General features: G+C 38.9%; 1 pseudogene; it reads right to left on the bottom strand.

The window, feature by feature from the left end:
• The window catches only part of LOC149167073 (putative acyl-CoA dehydrogenase IBR3), a 113,003-nt pseudogene extending 103,771 nt beyond the window's left edge, over window positions 1–9,232 (bottom strand).
• Window positions 9,233–15,972: the final 6,740 nt, after the last annotated feature.

The following is a 15,972-nucleotide window of genomic DNA, read 5'->3' as shown; positions in this document are numbered from 1 at the left end:
CCATACGAATAGAAGGGATCATGTGTAAGGATCCATGGCATGGACGCAACCATTCGAATAGAAATGATCATATATATGGACCCACAATATGGGCGCAACCATTCGTATAAATTGAAACATGTGTACAATCATGAATAATTCATAACTCCACGTATCCTAGATTCATCAGATGAAACCCAAGGTCTTGATTTCTATCTCGATCTAATCAATGTACAGATTCTACCATGTCAATAGATTTGTCAAAGTCGAACATGATAGAAAACCACCTAATTACCGGTCAATGATGTAAACCGTTAACAGGCACGAGAGAAAGCACCAATAATGACAATGGCTCTCAAGGTACAAAAACACAATCCACGAGTGTGAATAATGAAGCTGAAGTCGAACACTTGTAGAATCATTCGACTAAAGGCCAATGATGTAAACCTATAGTCGAATGTGAATAACTTGCAATTGAGGCATGAAAGCTCCAAGGTACTAGAAGGGAGTTTCTGGATCATCTTCCTGGATAATGAGCTAAAGTTGACAGGAATTGATCTGTCAAAGGAGGGCCATAATGTATCTCACATCACCGACATGAAACAAAAGAGGTAGTAGAGTAGGTAAGTTTGATTAAGGACTGTGAAAAAAAGGTCAAATAATGTATAAGCGATAAAAAACTGTAGATGAGACTTATCTCGAACATATCGACAACACGACTCCATAGTTTGGTAGCATTTGACTCATCAGAGGTCATGATGACAATGCAGTATAATCAGATGAGATGCAAAATGGATTCCCAAAACCCAGGAAGGCAAGTGATGAAGTGAAAATAACCCAAACCCAACATGAGCAATAGATAAGTATCATGTTCAAGAGCGACATGTTTCCTTTGCACAAAATACAAGAGGCATTCGCTTTCATTCCCCCCCACTATTTCTAGTGAGTACTCCATTATTTTGCATCACAAGCTTGAAGGGGATAACATATGCTTGTCGTATAAGTCCATCCTTTGAATGAATCCATCCTAGTAAGTGTAACGAGTCCTAGGAAGTAGAAACTTGGTCTCGTCATGGTGACAAGTCCTACGTCGTTTATGTTTTACGAGTCCGACGGAGGGGTAACTTGACATGTTTTTCATGTTTAGAGAGTTTGAAAAAGAGGTGAAAAATAAAATTCCAAAGGTCCCTTTTTGTAAATATTCTCTTGAATCAGAAAAGGTAGAAAATAACATCCAAGAGAACCTGTTAGCCATGTTCGACTAAGGTATTCCTTTTTCGTACAATAGTTTATCTCAATCTGGAAAAGGGTTAAACGTATATGGATCTTACGTCATTTCATTTACTTTAACGAGTTCAAAACAACAAGTACTCATTCCATATTTCTTGATTCAGAAAAGAGCTTAAAGATGACGCCAGGGGGTTCCTTTTTCGTTTATTTTTTTACGAGTTCAAAAAAGTGATAAAATAAAACTCGTTGATTGAGTCAAAATTAATCACCATCACCATGTATCCATGACCTGTCGCTACACAAGTGAAACACAGATTACCCATTTTCGAGAAAAAATATTAAAATATAAATAAAATGTGCCCTAATTTGGTAAAAATATCTTTAAAAACTTGTAAAACTCAAAAAGTAAAACAATTTTTATCATTTCACATTTTATAAATTAGAGAGCACTTTTTACCCTATTTTCCCTGATCTTCAGGCAAGGAGTGCGACCAATCCAGGACACTGTTCTTTGATCTGTTTGTTGCAGGTAAGAGATATGTCTCTTCTCTTCATTTTGGTTATGATTTTATGTGTTTTCATCCATAGGATAGGCAATAAGGAGGGCTTGGAAAAATTTTGTGTCGAGGGCGATCAACGCGGGTTTTACCCATCGGACCCGCACTCCTCACCTTGTGGTCAATTGTGTCAGTGTGTTAAAAGCGCGGAAACATGTAGAAACAGATGCGTTGGCACAGAGTTATAAAATTTTCAGAAAATCCTCCATATTTAATGATTGTTTTATGAATTTCTCTCCATAGATGCTCATAAAAACTTGGTTAATGGATGTTCCACAGGTGAATCAACGAAAAATTATGATTAAGTGGAAGGAGAGAGGACATGAGGTAGAAGATCATCAGGCAACCCAAGACCCAAATTGCATAACTACCCTTTGAGCATGTGGGTTACTGAAATTCTTCTGGATTCTTGGGATTAGGAGCCAGGTTGAGTTACTACAGCATTTGATTGGTTGGTGGGATGTAGATCACCAACTGTTTATGATTGGGGACCAAGAACTTGAGATAGATGTCACAGACATCTATTTCATTACGTGTTTGTCCAAAAGGGGACAATGGATTCAGTTGTCTGGTTCTCACTAGAGCGGAGAGTACGGATATGCTGATTGCGAAACATTGCCCAGGCACTTGGAAAACTCAGAGTGGGAAGACAGACATAAAAACCATCACGAATCTCCCGCTAAGAACAATTCTCCATACCATGGCCCAAATAGCTAGGGATCAGGCTTTGCATGAAGAAAAAAGTCCCATTTAGTATGCCATTGATTGTCTAAGTCCCACAGTTTTAATTAGTGTGAAGGATTGTTGGTCAACATGAAGAGCCAACTCATGAAATGTAAGACAGGGAAGATGAAACAGTTCGACTATGGATCTATCTTGGTGATGTTCTTCTTGGAACGTGTACCATTATTCAGATATCAGTCAATAGAAGTGGATGCACCAGCGCACAAGGATCCACAGTTGTTGAGGTGGGGTGAGCTGATGCCTCGACAGGGAGGTGGTTAGGGAATGTCATTTCCTCCAACATTTTTTGGATGGTTGCGACAACAGCTAATTATGGAAGATGATTGGGTGTACATTGGCACGGATTTATGGGGAGATCCCGACCTTCCACTTCCACCTGGTACATAGTGGACTGATGCAGGTAAAAACTATTCTTTAAAGTTTTTGAAGTTTTTGATTTTTTTTTCATGTGTACTAAGATTTGATACTTGTGATTTCTAAAGATGTTGGACCAGAGACACCTCCAAGGGTTTCTTTGATATCCAGGCAAGTGGCATGATAGATATAGGATGATCCCTATGAGGAGGGAATCGACTCGATCGTAGAGGTGGAACGCAACTTGGAAGCCTTGACAAGAGGCATTCTAGAATATGCGTCTATTGATGAGGTGCCACTCCAATATCAGAGGCATATTGTAGGGGTGTCCGCCAGACTACATCAGTTGCTCAACTGATTCATCAGAGCTATTTCGTGATACCATGAGCACCACGTTGGTGGATATCCATCTCTAGCTTTCATTTTTTTGCACTTATGTAGGCTCAAGAATCCATGTCTCAGAACACAGATTTTGATATTTTGATGTAACAGTCATTTTGAAAACTTATATATATGTGTATGTGTTTCCCTTGATGCTTATCTAATGTTTCTATTATATGTTTTTGTATTTACATATGATGCAAATGTCTATCTAGAATGTAATTATCCAATGTATCTATTAATGTGTTAAAACTTCTTAGAATGTGTCGATAAGTTATATAATCAAAGTCTCATTCTCAAACTAGAAAATACATTCTCAAAATCTGTCAAACTCGCAAATACAATCTCAAAATTTGAGGGTTTCTGACTAAATATCGTCTGTAAGTTGTAGTACAATGAGTTGTGAATCGAGATTAACGACTAACTCTCTAATGCCAAGAGCAATGGTCTCTGACAAAATCTCAATAATCGCGCTATATTCGGAAATGTTATTAGTGGTACAACCTAAACATATGCCTTCTAAATTCATTAATTCACCATTAGAGTCATAGATTGCCCATGCGGCAAAAGATAGATTCCATGTACTACGACAAGCACCATCAGCGAAACCGACATAAAGGTTCGATGAAATCTACAAACCAAGTAGAACACGCGGTAAGTAGAGGAAAACACGTTTGCAAAATCAAACAAACACACGAAAACGAAATGCACACTAATGTACAAAGTATGTACACGAAATCACACATACTAATTTTTGAGGTAAAGCTCGTTTCGGGGCTTAGCCAACCGATTTCCTTCATAATCAACCAACTCATAGGAACCTTTCTATAATACTCGTTTAACAATGTAAGGCCCATGCCACATTGGTTCGAATTTCCCAGCTCCCAATTTATCATTGGCTTGATCGTATAACAAGACCAAGTCACCTTCAACAAAAAAATGGGGAGTAACAGTTTTATTGTATTGTGCTTTAACTCATTTCTTTTGAGCTTCAATAACTAATGCAACAATATAACGAGTTTCATCAAGCCTTTCAAGGTAAAGTAATCGTTCCTCCTCCGATGAAGTGCCAGGGAGTAATTTGACAACTAGTTTTAATGAAGGAATCTCGCATTCAATTAGAAGGGTTGCATCTAGATCATACACCAACTAAAAGGGTGTGGATCCAGTTATTGTCTTAGCTACGGTTCAGTATGCCCATAGAGCTAAAAATAGCATAAGGTGCCAATTTTGTTTATGCATCCCAATATTACATTGAAGCATTGTAACCAAGACTTTGTTGACTGCCTCAACTTGGTCGTTGGCCTGTGGATAGTAAGGAGTTGAGTTGTCATGACGCAGACCCAACTGAGCAGTAAGCTTTGTCATCATATAATTTCGAAAATGAGAGCCATGGTTGGTGACGATGGCTTGAGGGACACCAAATTGAGCTATGACATGATTAAAAAGGAATTGAACCGCAGTTTTACTGTCAGCATCATATGTAGGCATCGCCTCGACCCATTTAGTGAAATAATCGACGACGACGATGATATAACCATGGCCACTGGCCGAGCGAGGGTTACATGTCATGAAGTCGATACCCCATTTTGAAAAGGGTCTGATGGTAAAAGGGAGTAGGTGGGGCACGTTGTTTGCGGTTATAAAATTGGCAAGCATGACATTTTTGGATTGCTATAATGCAATCTTTGAAGATCAAAGGCTAGAAATAATGGGTGTGCAGGATTTTTTGAGCTGTAGCATATCTCGACATGTGAATGCCACAAGTCCCATAGTAACAATAATTTAAGACTCTCTCAGCTTCCTCATGTTAAAATTATATATTACGGAGCAATGGAACACATAAAATATTGCAGAAATATAAACACAGAAAACACATAAAACAAGAGAGACACAGATATACGTGGTTCACCTAGTTTGGGCTACGTCCACGGAGAAACAGCCAATCCTTCTTTTATTATATTATCCAGCAAACTAAAGAGATACAACCTAGAGCAGATCTGATGTAACACCCTCTTCGCTGTCAATATCCTCTCTCTTCCTCACTCAGAATACAGATATATATAGACACAATACAATTCCCTCATATGTAGTGAGGGGTTGCCTTCTAGGGCAAAAAAACCCTAAATTAAACATAACTTCTATCGTCATATCATCCACCTAATGAACAGCCTAGATTGACTAGAAATTACTAGACTTTTACAAGGCAATTTTACATCTATTTTTAGCTTCGGGGGTGCTGCCCCCAAACCCCTACCAGGGGACCATTGGCCCCCAGACCCCTCAACCGGGGGGGACAAGTCCCCCCCACATGGAGGGGTGTACAGTCTTCCTGTGGGTATACATTCGGCCGAAACCTTTGAATACAGAAGATAATCAGGCTCCACACCCAACACCTCAAGCGTTAAGCATCGACAAAGGATGGAATTGACACCAACACGGTACAAAGTATCCCCAATAATTCGATAAGGTTGGGACTGATGTCGGATGCGACGACATTCAAAGTTGGATAACTCTGGTTGAAAAGTTTGGGTCTGGAGATAGGTAATGATATCTCCATACCATGGGTCAACAATACTAATGAGGAAGAGAGTTTCATCAGGAATTAGCTCGTTAGATGTAGTAGATGTGGTTGCAGAGGGAAGGTCACAAATCAACTCGGCGAAAACCAGTGATTTCTTCGATTTAGCTTTAGAAAATTCCAAATCAAATTCTTGTAGGATAAAAATCCATTTAGAATAATTTCCCCCCAAGAAATGATGAGTCATAATGTATGTCATGGGGTTGCAATTATAAATCACAGTGGTCTTATGTAAGAGAATATAGTGGTGAAAACGTTGAACATCGTGAACGACTGCTAGAGCCAATTTATCGACATGGGCATATCAAGTTTCAGAGTCAAAAATATTTTGACTCAAGTAATAAATCATGTGTTTGTCTCCATCATCATCATCTTGAACAAGTACCATAGAAATAGTACTATCGATGACAACCAAGTACAAGAAATAATTGCGGTGATGATTTGGGGGATGCATTAAAGGAGCACTAATGAGGGCATTCTTCAATGCATCGTAGGGTTCTTAATAAACTTCATCCCATATGAATGGGATCCCTTTATTTAACAAGCGAGTAAATCCCTAGGTAAGTTTCATGTAGTTAAGGACAAAACGACAAGGAATTTCGCTTTCCCTTGTAAACTCTGCAACTGATGTAAAGAAGATGGAGGGGGGGAATTCATAATGGCCTCCAGCTTAAGGGGATTGATCCGGATGCCTTCTTTTGATATGAAAAACCCTAAGAGACGACCATATTCGACACAAAAGACACACTTATCCGGATTCAATCGAATATTGTAGTGTCGACAACGAAGAAATATCTCTTGAGGTGATCAGGATGTTCTTGATGCTTAGCAAAATGTGTTGGTAAGTCGTCGAGATATGGCTTAATGATATTCTTAATATCGTGAAAGGCATAAGGCATCGCTCATTGGAAGGTAGTGCCAGCATTATCAGACCAAAAGGGAGTTTTTTGTCAGCAAAGGTTCCCCAAGGACAAATAAAAGCAGTTTTGTGTTGATCGACGAGAAGAATGTTAATTTGATTGTATCCAAAAAAACCATCCATAAAGGAAAAAATATCACTCTCGGCACATTCGTCAATGATTTGATCTATAAAGGGAGTTGGATAATTATCTTTAAGACATGCTCGATCGATATCACAATAGTCAACACAAATGCAGATAGTCCCCTGTTTCTTAGTCACAGGAACAATATTCGAGACCCAATCTATCAATGGAATAGGATAAATGAAACCAACTTTAAGAATTTTTCAACTTCTCCCTTTATGGTAGCTTCCTTTCTAGGGTGCACGAGGCGAAGACGCTGACGAACAGGCTTTGCATTCAAATAAGCAGGTATCTCGTGCACTATTATACTTAGATCTATGTCAAGCATTTCCTTGTACGACTAAGCAAAGACATCACATAATTCTTTGAAGAGGGTGGTATAAATCTTGGTCTCATCGGTAGATCAAGAAACCCTGATATCGATATTTTCGACAATCCCTAGTTTGACAGATATGTCGATGGGCATTGTAGCTGAAATGTTTCCCATGTTTCCTTCAAAAAACACTTAGTGAACCAAAATAGGTGTCTGAAGCGGATGAGTTGGTACACTGGAAACAAGGGTTTCTAGACAAGAAGAAATCTCACCAAGGCTTGGGAGAAAGGAGGAACGATGATGGGCATCATTCCATGGAGTTTCCTCAAGAGACACAAATTATGTGATACTTTCATCAGTTTGAAATGTCTCATTCAAAGGATTTGGAGAATCCCAAGAACCGAGCCAGGGAGATTGTGAATATGCATCTAGACTCATACTGAAATGATCATGAATTTCAGAAGTAGTCGCAGAAGCTGAAACGACAACTTGATATGCTTTCTCTACAGGGAAAAGCGACATGATATCACCAAAACTATCAATATGATTAGGACGGGGAACGACCCAAGGATCGTGATGAGTCGAGACCATGTTAATTGAAGTGACATTCAGAGGTGGAAGGGAAAAAGTTCCCATAAGGGAAGAGTCTTTGAAAAGACCTACCCCAACACTCTTGTAAGGGATATCAGTATTCCCAACATATGGAACATTGCCATTTGAGGAGTTGGAAGAGAAAAAAGTGAGCTGATCGAAAATTACTATTTTCCCTTGATGAGGAAAATGGAGCACACTAAATAGGGTAGAAAAAATGCAAAACATTGCATGGGTATAGCTATGACCAAGTAGAAGATTTTAATTTAGATTGGCATCGACAACTTCTACTTCCAGGTTAACAATTTTTCCTTCCAATTGAATTGGCAAGTCATTGAGAATACCATATGGATGAGAACCTTTACCATCGAAAGCTTCCAAGGTAATAGGGGACCGGTTGAGAGGTGGAGATTCAATAGCTTTCCAACTTGAAAGGGACATGATGCAAGTAGAAGCACCCTAATCAATAACAGTATGATGAATAGTCTTCCCTTTGATAACGACTTGTATAAGAAAGGCAAGTTCATGCGGGAATCGAGGAACATCATTTTCAAGATCAAAACTAATCAGGTTTGAATATGTAGCATCAATCCCTCCTATGGTGGATAGTAATGCTTTCCTTTGCGATGGACAAGTATGGAGGACTTCCAAATTTGACATCGCTAAAGGCGCTTGAGCTAATTTTTCCACAATGCTATAATGTTGAACAGCTCATGCATTCAGATTATATGATGACTTCCGAAGAACACCTTTGGGAGGTGGTCGGATAATGGAATCATTACTAGGTCGTTCAATATGAAGAGGACCATAATTGGGTGCAGTGGAAGTAGAAGGCGTATCAGTGGCATCATTTTCCACAACCGGTTTGGTAGGATTTTGATAATCTTTTGATCGACTAGAAACAGAGACGTGTTGTTCCACTCATAAAAAATTGAGAGCCTGTATATGTAAAGGATTGAGGTTGATCTACCAATTGAGTCTGTTGTTATGGAAAGGATTCTTTCAACACGACCGATGTCCCCGAGGTGCCTTTTAGAAGACTACTAACCTCAACACGACGGTGACTATCCTTGGTATAATGATATTTGTCACATATAAGACAAGGATATTTTGGCTTGCGTTTGGATGTATCATCAGCAGATAGTTTAGGAGAATCCTGTTTAGGGGTATCATATTTAGCCTTACCTTTACCCTTCTTTTTCCCTTTCGAGGCTTTGTCTGTTGTGGTAGATTGGACAACATTCACCTCAGAAGTTTTACCAGGATTTTTGGAAGTATTCAAAGGAGGAGAAGGTGCAGTAGCAGGAACAGATTTATGCTTCATAGAAGTAGAAGAAGCATTACTAGAAGTTTGAGCTACTGACCCAATAATACCATCAACGGGTGGTGTCTCTGCAGGTTGAGAAGATGCCAGATCAGTTGAAGGTCGTGGGGCATCGGGTAAGAGATCATAGAGCATTCCAGATTGTGAATATAACAAATCCAGATACTAAGCACAAATGATGGCTTGTTCTTCAATCACACAGCCACCCATAGCTATGTCTTTGGCAATTTGATTAACGAATGACTTAGTAAACCATTCAATTAAAATCTCATCAGGGATTTTTGAACTTAATAAGATGATGTCGATGCCTCCATTCATGGATGTGATAGGAGATGTGAGTATTAGTCCTTTGTTTCAAAGAAATTAGGAAATGGGTCCCAGTTTCATATCGAACTAGTATTTGAAAGTGAGTGAGAAAATCCATAGCCAAGGTATTGAAATCTTGAAAGGAACCTCAGTGTACCATTTGGTGGAAACACCTATTAGAGTGCACTGGAAAAGATGCAGTTGAATGGAATCGTTGACCCAAGAGTTGGATGAGCACCATAAATGGTAGGTCATGACATGAGCTTGGGGGTCTTATCCATAGTTCCCTTTGAATTTTAGATAATCAACAAGAATTTTGGTAGGAATCGGAGGCCAATACGGTGAAAGGAGTGTTGGGTCATTTTCAAGCCTTGACACATCCGGTAACTTATTTGAGGATTAAAAGGCATGAAAGGCCTTTGATAAGGTCCATATTGAGGATTCCAACCTTGTTGGTATTGATTTCCCCCCCATAGTGGTGGATTTTGAACATAGGTATTTTGGTATTTCCCCCACTAGGAGGAATTTTGACCATACAAAGGTTGAGTATGTCCCCACTGAGGTGGGTTCTGACCAGGATGGGTTTTATATTAACCCAACACTAGCCGTTGAGAACCATAAGGAGGATAGGTGTCCTATGAGGAGTATTGAGCATAGGGTTGCTGATGCAATGATTGACCTTGTTGATGCAACAGTTGACCTTTCTACTACAACGGTTGACCTTACTACTGCAACGATTGACCTTGTTGCTGCAACGATTTTCCTTACTGCTACAATGGTTGTTGATAAAACCCTTGTTGCACGTAAGGTCCTTGTTGTTGATAGGTTACTTGTGGATATTGATAGGTTCCTTACTGCTGATATGAGCCTTGTTGCAAAGGATTACTAGCTCCTAAAGGATAAGTTCCAGGAGAAAACTGAAACTGACCAGATGACCCAAATGAGGGATTAAGACCAAAGTTCATTTGGGATCCTGCCTATTGATTAAGAGGTGGGTTTTGAGGTTGTTGTGAACCATAAGGAGGGTACGATTGTTGGTAAGGTATTTGAGCCGAAAGAGGCTGCTGATAAGGAATTTGACTAGATCTGGATGGAATGGAGGTTCCACTAGGATAAGGAACACTACCAACAGTTTGACCCACTCCTGTAACATGATTTTGAGATCCAAAACTCACATAAGTTCCACCAAAGACAGTAGGTACATATGGAGGAGGTGGCTGCCCCCTAGGCAGTGTGATAGACAACATTGAAGATTTCCCACTAAATGGAGGAGGTGTAACCACTGTAGTGGTCGAAAGAGGAGCTGAAGAACCTATAGGGACATTAACTACCCCAATCGTGACTGTAGGTTGGGAAGAAACCAAAGGTTGAACAAGAATTTTGGAAGCCACGTTTGAAACAAATGGGTTAGTGGTAGGCATAATGCCAGATGACCATATCGGATGGTGATAAAGTGAAGATGCGCTTGGAGTACTCAAAACCAAATGACCAAGAGAGGTATAATTCGAAGGAAGTAAGGGTTCACTGCTTTCAGGGGGTGGAGTCGTCCCACTCCCCATATAAGGAGAGGGAACATATGGAAATCCTTCAAGTGGAAAGGGATATTCAAAACCATCACCAATACCAAGAGTATGGGTGGCTGAGACTTCTGGAGGAGGATCTTGAGGAGATGTTGGCATAGATGGAATCTCACCTTTTGATGCCATGGGTGGAAACAGTTGATGAGGAGGAACCCACGACGTACTAGGAGAATGTTCCAAAGGTACATTAGGATTATTGAACAGACTATATGGGCGTTGAGGAGATATCACCAAAGGATCGTAAAGTGGATTCGGGGGAAACAACAAGAACTATTGAGGAACCTCAGGAATTTCTGGTTCAGATTCCTGAGATGATGAAAATGACTCTCAAGGTGGAGGACGAGAAGCAAGGGGTTGAATTCTTGGGACAAGTCCAAGTTCAAAACCTTGATCTTCAAGTGACTCTGGAATCTCAGGATGGACTCCTTGTGATAACCCTTCAATATCAAATTGTGAAGTGGGTATGTGAGGTGAACTTGGCAGTTCTGCCACAATAACCTTTTCTCAAACTCAAAAGGAGAGGAGGCAATTTATTTCAGCTTTAATTAAAATTTACCTTTAATAAGGCATAATGAGGCCAAGGAGAACTGCATGGGTAGGACATGTTATCATGGGCATTAAATTTTAGAACTTTAAAACAAAAAATAAATAAAAAATGGTAATCTAGGCAAAAGGGTTTACCAAGTATCCATGAACCTCTATATACACCTTGGTAGAACCAAGGACTTAACATACGATGACCAATATCCCCGAATGTTGTGTTCAGTGTATCATGTCTATAAGGTAGCTGACTCAGTTACCTATGGCTAAAGGATCACAACCTAGTGGGGTCTCCCAATATATACTTGACGGTAGAGGGAGCACAAGTTCGTGTTAGCATTGCCTAATGTGTAACTTTTCGATGAGAGCATTCCCATAAACTTACCATATGTTGAGTGCCTCTGATATACCTGAAAGTACTGGAGAATGATCCTATATACTTCCGTATGTGGAACGTGATATCACCCCCAGGATACAACGCTGAAAGATAACAAAAGGTGCTAGGTTTATAGACGTCAGAACACGTATCTAGCTTAGACCTCTAAATGTTTTCGTTAAGTTCCAAATGCTCCTTAGGTTAATTAAGTAAATTGTAATATTTATCTTGAATTATGTTTCAGTTTTGGGGCTCAAAACGATGTCACCTGAACGCTTAAGATGAAGCTATATGAGAAAAAAAAAAATCCATTTCGATTAAATAGAGTAACAAAGGGAAGAAGTTTCAACCAATAATGCATCAAACAAAATGCCTTCTACTAACTTTCACTTTCGCTTTCCAAATGCAATGTCAAAAAGTAAAAATGATTTTCACTTCTCACTATCCTAAATGAAACTTTTCAAGAGTAAAATGATTTTCACTTTTACTAATATGCACTTATATAAATGATGTTTTTTATTTTGATTTTAAATGATCTAATGCAACTAATGCATCAACCAAAGAAAAATGAAATTCGATTCAAATGCACTTACATGAAAATATTTTTCACTTTTCTTTTTTAATCAAACGATAATGCAGTTCTTTCAGCTTGAGAATCAAACAATGTAATCTATGCTTGATTAAAAACAAAAATGATTTCCAAATGAAAATTGACCTAATGCAATTGAAAAGCAAATTTTGAAATACAAGCTAAAACAAATGCAAAATAATGTTCTCAATGATTTCCACATAAAAACAACACTCAATCAATCAACAAAACTAGTATCCCAATGACACAAACAAGTAGCAAGAGAATACTAATTGACCTAAAACCTTAAGACTCAATCAGACCTCACTTCAAAGCCAATGAGACAAATTTTGCAAATTAATCAAGACAATTAGTCAAAACACTAACAAATCCAAGCATACAAGACAGGGAAAGACCTCAGAGGTCAAGACACACCAGACCTTATGACATAAACCCTAAATTTCTAAAATCTTTGGGATCATCACGACTGTTACAGTCAAACCTGTGCAGACAGGGGTTTCACCGCGGCTATTATCAAGAAAAATGCGTCGGATGAGAAAGACTGGGAAAAAAAAAATTCAACAAACAATGTCGACTTAACACTCTAAAGAAGTAATCACTTAAAGTGCAGACCTATATAGAATCCAAATGACCGATAATTCGACGGTTGGCTAAATTTATCAAAAGACCAAACACAAGAAAGAGGTTGAAAGGGTTATAGGCTCCCTAGTGGAGTCGCCATTTTGTTGTGAAGATAAATCCCTTCTGCAGACAGAAGTAACCTCTCTAGTCCTATGAGAGGATCTAGCAACAAACTAGACAAACTAGTGCAAAGTTTCCTAGTTTATGTTGAAAAAAGCAAAGTGAGAGAGAAACCTACCTCACTCTAATGCTAAGCGCTCAACCTTTGATGATGATCTTGATCCCTTAGCTTCCAGGCTCGCTCCTTGCTATTCCTTGCATCCGAATACCTGCAAGAGAGATCAAAAGACAATAAGAGATACAAGAGCATACATAGTATAATTCAAACATAAACTACATGACAAATCAAGGAGCATCATGCTAAATGAATACAGATTTATACACTTATGGAAAGTAAACACTAGATGTATTTATGAATGAATAAAAAATGGAATCATACAACCATTGCCTTGATGTTGGAGACCTTCTTTGTAGTGGATTTCCAAAGTCCAAGCGAAGACCATTCAAGCAATCCTTCTCCTTAGTTAGATGGGCAACATTTGGGTATAGTTTCAGCATAGGAATGCAGGCAAGAAATGAACAACCATTTAGGATGGAAGGGACTTGATTTATAGGAAGGGAGAGGAAGTTAAGGATCCACAAAAGAGGGAGGAACGTCCATATCTCAAGAGGAATATCCCTAAAGGTAGGATCAAGGACACAAAATGGGAGAGCTCGACTATATCTCTATCTAACAACATCTATATCATTGTTCTCAAAGATTCTAGCAGGAAAAGCTTCTCCTCCACTTTAGGAAAGACTGGCAGAAGAGGTTCAGTGCAGGTTTTCATATCAAAAGCCACGCTGGAAGCTCTAGGTCAATATGTTGCAACATTCCATCAACACAGGCCAGTAGTAGTGCAAAGCGTGTTGATCTTGAAAACTAGGGTTTCAGGCAAATTTCTCCAAAATTCTCTCAGGGTAGCTCTTCTTCTATTCTTCAAGGATGTTTCTGTATGTGTTTCATGGTGAGTACACTTTGACAATTTTCGTCAGTTTGAAACTTCAGGATATGGGATGGGAAGTGTGACAAAATACTATGTAACAAGGCTCCTCTCAACTGCATAGCCATTTCATTAGCTTCTATTCAATAAGGCTCTTCTTTGTCAATACAAGGACTGAGCTCTCACAACATGTGTCAATGTCTCTCCTACAAAGAGATGTTCTCCTTTGACAATACAATTGAATGAATTCTCAAAAACAAGTGGCATAAATTGTTCCCCCTTTCTCCCAAATCAAAGGGGTTGGACTCTCATATAAAGTGGCACAATTGTTCTCCCTTCAAAGGGGATGAACTCTCTCACATAATGTGGCATAAATATTCTCCCTTTTTCCAAGTTCAAGGGGTTGGACTCTCACATAAAGTGGCATAGATCCTATTTGAATATGCTACTTAGACGCAAGAATATCTGCAAATATATATTCTCATACATGTTCTCCCTTTTACAAATTGAGAGGGGAAAATCAATAATAAATGAGACTTAAATTAGTTTCCATGCTAAAACACCCCATCAAATGCTCAAAACAAATTGAATACAACACTAATAGCTCTGTTTCACTATTCTGCTACTATTGATTGTAAGCATGTCCAGTTTCTAAAAAGTGCATCTCTATCTCGAACTTCATGCCAGTCATTAATGACATGTGGACTTAGACCATGAGCCCTTATATTTGCTACTCAAATCTAGATTCTAGCTACACTAGTGAACTCGTCTAAAAAAATCGTGAAAAATGACTAGAAACTTCATATGGTTTTGTCACCATCACTGCAAGAACCCTCTAGGCTCCACTGCCTTGAAAAACATGCCAAGAATATGGAGTATTTTGTGCATTAATTACATATTTCACCTTGAAATTATTTCCAAGGGCAAGCCTTGTTCTCCATGCACTAGTGAGACCTCCCACCCCTCAAAAGATGGACAAATTAATATTAAATAGTTCTTGATGGGAAAATATCCCAATAAGGTAGTTGGGTGGATTGGTCAGTGTAGATAATATAAGGTTTTTGGTTTTGGGGAGGTCTTGTGGTCAAACCCATGGGCCTCTATATATAAACAAAATCCCAATGAACCCATTGAATGTTGAACCTTGGATTTACATGGTGGACCCGCATGTGGGCCAGATAAATTTTTCACATGCCCAAATTACCTGGCCAATCGGGTGTTGCCACATGGCGACCTTGGATTGGGCCACTTCAATTTCCAACTATGACTATGTGATGAAGAGACATGGCATGCCATGGTGATGCCACATGGCACATTTATATTATTCCAAATCGTGACTAATAATTCCAACTATGCATGAATCGTGACATGTCCTTATGCTTCCACGTTAGCAGTATGAACTGCCAAGTCAACACCTATCACATCATCCTTCGACCTTGACTTTGAATTTTTAATTATTTGGTCAAAATATTCAAAGTGCGATAACTTTGTCATACATACTTGATTTGAGGTGTCGTTAACACCATTGGAAATGTCTCATCGAGTTCTACGACTTTGTGCCATTTTTGTTAAGATTTTAGGACTTCGAATTTTAAGCCTTTTTGGATCCTGCTAAATCAATCCTCCCCAATGAAAGAACTTTTGGACCCAAATTTTACATACAAATATTAGGTATGTTTTATCTGATTTACAACAAAACCCATACCCTTGGCTACCCAAAAAAAGGCAAAAAATATCACTATGTTGCATAGTTAAGTGATGTTATACAATTCACCACTTTTACAAAATAATTTCACCCATGTATGGGGTCTTCAGAAGAA

Source organism: Pinus tabuliformis, chromosome 5_1 (genome assembly GCF_031772625.1).
Source record: "Pinus tabuliformis cultivar Carrire ecotype Pingquan chromosome 5_1, CPIR1, whole genome shotgun sequence".
Classification (NCBI taxonomy): domain Eukaryota; kingdom Viridiplantae; phylum Streptophyta; class Pinopsida; order Pinales; family Pinaceae; genus Pinus; species Pinus tabuliformis.
This window is presented reverse-complemented; position numbering and strand designations above follow the sequence as displayed.